General features: G+C 45.7%; 1 long non-coding RNA gene across 1 annotated transcript; it reads left to right on the forward strand.

Annotated features, from left to right (window-relative positions):
- Window positions 1-237: 237 nt before the first annotated feature.
- On the forward strand, window positions 238-2,876 carry LOC134466485 (uncharacterized). The gene is made up of 3 exons (XR_010038312.1): window positions 238-407; window positions 1,741-1,839; window positions 2,635-2,876. It is a non-coding gene; the product is annotated as an uncharacterized LOC134466485 (long non-coding RNA).
- The last annotated feature ends 2,682 nt before the right edge of the window (window positions 2,877-5,558 follow it).

Genomic DNA, 5,558 nt, shown 5'->3' on the forward strand with positions numbered 1-5,558 from the left:
TTAATTCACTTCGTTATCCCGAGATAACGGTATAATTAATTGGAGATCTCGATAAAACAATAATGTCGTGTCACAGGCGGAACTGCATTCACTTGCGTTGTTTCCGAGGGGAACAATAGTCACAGCGACACCTGAGGTGCAGGTAAACAACAGCTCATTGGTAAACGCTGGCATGCCAATTCAGTTTGTTAATTAATGTAAAGCAAAGCAATGAGAGCCACTTTAGTAATTAACCACTCTAGCGGTAGGCAGGAGTGCAATTTAAAAGCATCAGCTATCCGGAGAGGAACATAGCCGAGAGGGAACAGTGAAGAACTGGAGGAGTTGTAAACTGTGAAATCGCTGTGGAGGACCCCATCACGGACGGGAAACGGTGGACGGAGCCCCCCTTCTGCCCTTTGGGCAAGGTAAGTGCTACTTTGTGCGATATACCTAGGGTGACCAGACGTCCCGGTTTGACCGGGACAGTCCCGGTTTGGAGTTGTGTGTCCCAGGTGCCCAGCGAACCCTCTTGGGACACAAATATGTCCCGGTTTTGGCCACCCACTACATTGCGCCATGTCTATCAGGGTAAATATATGGAAAAGATGACATGTTTACCTGCCACAATTAATGGCAGCCAGCGCTTGTATGGAAAGCTTGAAGGAGTCAGTTGCGATTTGTCATTCCTCCCTCTAAAATTGATTAGAATGCAGGAAATTACATCTAAAAAATAAAAATTTTCCTGGGGGAGGACCCCCAGACCCGCCCGTCAAATATTGTCCTTCAGTCACGCACGAAGTGTCCCGGTTTCAGACTACAAAAATCTGGTCACCCTAGATATACCCCCCTTGCCACTGCCTGCCTAATGCTCTGTTGGCCCTTGCTCGCTAGGCTACACCTCCACCGTAGGTTACCATTGTGCTTGCAATTGCCTCCTTGCCTTCGCTTGCCCCTGGTAACCCATCGTTGTGTTGCTGTCGCTACCCTGCCAGCATTATAATAATGTTGCTGGCCCATGGCCACTGCTGTGCTCGCACTGTTAACTCCTTTCTGTGTGTGCTGCTATCAAGTCAAGTCAACTGTACTTTATTGTCAAAAATCTATGTAACAGTGTTGGCACAGAACCAGTTTGAAATTGCGTTTGACCAGTCTCCAATGTGCAGTCTCCAATGTGCAATACAAACACACACACACACACACACACACACACACACACACACACACACACACACACACACACACACACACACACACACACACACACTAACTAACCTACTCATACATGAATTTACTAAGCTTATTCTTTCTCTGACACATTCATTCACAGCATGTGCAGTACACAGACAATACACACTCACACAAACTCTGTCATACTGATATAGACATGTAGGCTACAATACAATACACGCACACACACACCCAATCGCTTCCCCCAACCCCTGCTTGCATTAATGCTGCTACTCCCCTAGCCACCTGAGCTGCTAAAACTCTGAAGCGCTTGCCCACTGCATGTGCTACTGTTACTATTCCCGAGCCTTGCCTGTATGACTGTTGCTATAGTTCCCCAACATGGCTGTAAATTGTGCTGTGCTTACCATTGCTGTCCCCTTATTGCAAGAGCTGCTGCTATCCCCCGGGCCCCTCCCTTTGCATGGGCTACTAACCTAGTCACCTGAACTACTGCAACCGTGCTGTGCTTACCCCTCTTGCCCCTCTGGCGTAACTACCTTGCTAACCTCCCCATCTCTTTTTCTCTAGCCCCAGCCCACAGGAAACCAGGCGGCTCCGACCTACTGTACCCCACCCACTCCTGCCAGAACGCCACCACATCTCCCCAACGTTGGTCTGTCTTCACGTGTGAGTCTGTAGTGTTATTATGCTCCCTCTCCTGAGCTAAAGCAAGGGTGGGGAACCTTTTTCATTCGAGGGGCCACTTCAAATTCCTCCAAGGGCCGTAGAAGTTCTCAGAAGTCTGTACTATGAACACAAACCAGCATATTCCCCTGCACTTCATGTCTATATTGAAGGCAGCAAACTTTAAAAGAGACCACACCTTCTCTAGGCCCCCTTAATATAACATGATTGTATTGCCAATGCAGTTTTACAATGTCATATTTCATGTGAAGGATGCATAGCATTAAAATTATATCGGGGGCCGGATAAAACGCTTCAAGGGCTGCAAACGGTCCTCAACACATAGGTTACCCACCCCTGACCTTAAGTGTGCCATGTTTATACATGCGGGTAGCTGACCAGGAGTCCCCACCCCTACTTGGACAGTGACTGGAGCCGACCTGATCCATGCTGCTGTTGCTGCCCCGATCTCTTCCAGTGCAATTGTTGCCATCCCCCAAGTGCCAATCCCTGCCCCTATGCATGCTGTTAACCCTTTAACCACCTGAACTGCTGCAACAGTGCTGTGCTTGTCTCTGTTGCTCCATCAATGCATATTCTTTCACTACCCCTGAGCCCTATCTGTATGCATGCTGGAACTAGGAACGGCAACCTGCCCTGGCCCGTTGTACCTGCCCTACTCTGCTGCTGCCCAGGCTTTGTCCCTCTCCTGGCGTGGGTTTGTCATCACGCGTAAGTTTGTAATGACACTTGTGCCTAACCTGATTACACTGTTGTGTTCTGTATGCCTCCTCACAGGTCACATTCGATGTAGCTGCACAGCCCGCTGGTACCGGACGGGACCTAACAGATCGGACTATTGCTGCTTTCCCCTCCCCCAAAGACGGGGACCTCATCGGGCTCCCATCCACCCCCTGACCTGTGGACTAGTGCTGTTCTCTCCTGCCCCTTCTAACCAGCTCGCCCAAGTTGATTGACCTACAGTGTGCTGTGTATACCGGTAGTTATTCACCCTACTTACATGGATTGCTGTGTTCTCATTGTGTGGTCTCATTTTAAATAAAAAAAATTCAACCCTTTAATTCTGTAGTCCCGTGTGTCTTATTGGAGGTGTGTCCCAACTCCTCAAGGTTGCTAGGGTAAATTCCAAGTAGGCATTTTTGCCTGGTGACGCAGCAGTGCTTTCCAATATGCGACCTTGCGTCCTCCACTCGGGCTTGTGGCCTCACGTTTTGATGATACCCCGCCTCTGTGGAGAAAACGATTACGTTTTCCCCGCTGTCAGCCTAGCCAAAACAATTTTTGGCGGACTATTCTTCATTTACCATCCTGTTTGAAAATGAGAAAATGACTTTACAATTGAGTTTTGCGAGATATTGAAATATAATGCTGTTGTTTTTGATGTCATTACAATGTATTACTTCCTGGTACGAGGCCACAAGCACAAGTGGAGGACACAAGGTCACATATTGGAACGCACCCATAGACCCTAGAATATCAACATTTGCCAGTATATGCCACTTTAGTACTGAGAATAACCACTGAAGTATGCAAACATGAGGCACTAGAGATGTCAGAGTAACGAGGTGGAAGTAGTAGGCTACTACAATACAGTGTCTGAACTTTTGGAGTAGTGTTTACACCCATTTCCACTTTCATATGATGAAATAACTACTTGATAAGGACAGTTAAAAGACAAATCTGAGTAAGTTAACCTGGAGGCAGTGGTTAACTGTTTGAGATCCCTTTGCCTTGATGGCAATTGTGCACCAGGGCTGTTTTATTACTTCTTAACTTTTCCTTTCAGTAGTAGAGTTTTTCTTTAATATTTAAAGACGCACTGTGTAACATTTCCAGTTCATTTCCAGAATTCATGCTGCCCATTCACAAATGACCTTTTCACGAACAAGCCTGCTTATCACAATCTCACATTGTCAGCCTTATTCATTATGATTGGGAAAGAGCACTTTTCATTCTTGAAAAGATTGATATGCTCCATGTCTGCCATTTTGAATTTCCAGACATTTTCGCTGCAAAACTTATTTTTATATAGTGCTTGTTGTACTTCTTCTCCAGTCCTGTGCTTCAGTAGTACTACATTTAATATACGGTATACAATAATATGTACAATGATACATTTTCAGCCCTGACCCTGTGATTCAGTAGCACAAAATGCTGTGTGACTGTATGATGGTAGCCTTGAGCAAGTAAGGCAGTGTAGTGATTAAGGCAAGAGTCTAGCATTGGGAACAATGAACCCAGATGATAACAGTAATATGTTTGATCAGTCATCCGCTTCTTCCAGGAGTGCCCTTATCAATGGCCTCAGGTCTTTGTAGAGTTTAATGGCTCCTTCAGCTCCAGGGCGGTGAGTCAAGTTGTGTTCCTCCATCACCATCAAGCACAAGTCATGTAGGTCAATGTCACATGAAATATCTGTTTTCCACTGGCAAATGTCTTCACCTAGGATTGTGCTTATTTTGTACAGTTCAACTGGATGCAGATAATTCTGTGCATGATACAGCTCAGGGACGTTGTACATCATCACTGGCTTGCCATGGTAGACATCACGTCTATTCCTTCCCCGACGAATGCGATGGTAGTCCCACATTTGCACCACTGTGTCCAGCTCGTCCTGTAAGGCAGGCAATTAGTGAGAAGCATTGTTTACAACTATAATTAACGGCTTTAACCCTTGTAAGGTGTTTGTGTTTTTGTTGAAGGGGTGGGTCATTTTGACCCGGGCCTATGGAAAATAATGTTAGGGGGGGCATAGCTCGTATTCACCATGTTCCCTTCATCATGCTTGTGAATTTCTGTGTAAATATATTTTTGAGTGAGAGATTCAAAGAGCGATAAGGAAATGGTGAAGAAAGTGAGTCACTGTCCCGACTCTCAGACTGAGCCAACATTGATGCACAACCCAAAAATATTGGCACTCATTTTCCCACATAATTCACCCCCTGCCTTGTCTACTCAACATGTGATCACTATTATATCAGAGAGTTTAGACAATATTGCTCTATAACCCCCCCAAATGATACTGGTCAAAATGACCCAGCAACACCTCCAGTGTAATAGAAATATGTAATGGGGTTAGCAAGGGGGGTCTCTCGTTTTGCTTTCAGATTATATTTTCCCCTGAGAAAATGAACCAAAGTCAGTGAATGTCAATGTGAAACAATAATAACTGATATTTTTTTTCTCAAGCAAAATGGGTCACCCAAACACCTTGGAAGGGTTGCAAATTGGTAGCGAGACTGTGCCCTCCTAGTGACGCAACACCCTCAAGAGATTTGAATGTCGATGATTATCAGGCTAGCAAATTGGGCTAGTTGCGCACAATGGCCAAACCGTTACGCACAATATTACGCACACATCCACCACTTTATTTCAACCGTTTTACTCTCAAAATAAATAGCATATTGCGTATTGATTCCTTACCTGTATAATCTTCAGGAAACAGAATTGCACAAGACCCTTGTCGACGAAATCACCGCTGAAATCACCCGTAGCTTGGAACTCTCTGAAGACGTCTCGCCAGTAGTCCACGTTCTGTCTCCTGTACATCCCCCACCAACATTCGATTCTCTGGTTTGCCGTGCTCCTTCCTTGTATAACACAAGGGGGCCCAGGGGCCTCTCAAGTGTCATCTTCCCTGAAAAAAGTCTGTAGTCTGTTGGCATGGACATTTTCTGTTCCATGATCTTTTGGCGCAGCCT

Source organism: Engraulis encrasicolus, chromosome 16 (genome assembly GCF_034702125.1).
Source record: "Engraulis encrasicolus isolate BLACKSEA-1 chromosome 16, IST_EnEncr_1.0, whole genome shotgun sequence".
Taxonomy (NCBI): domain Eukaryota; kingdom Metazoa; phylum Chordata; class Actinopteri; order Clupeiformes; family Engraulidae; genus Engraulis; species Engraulis encrasicolus.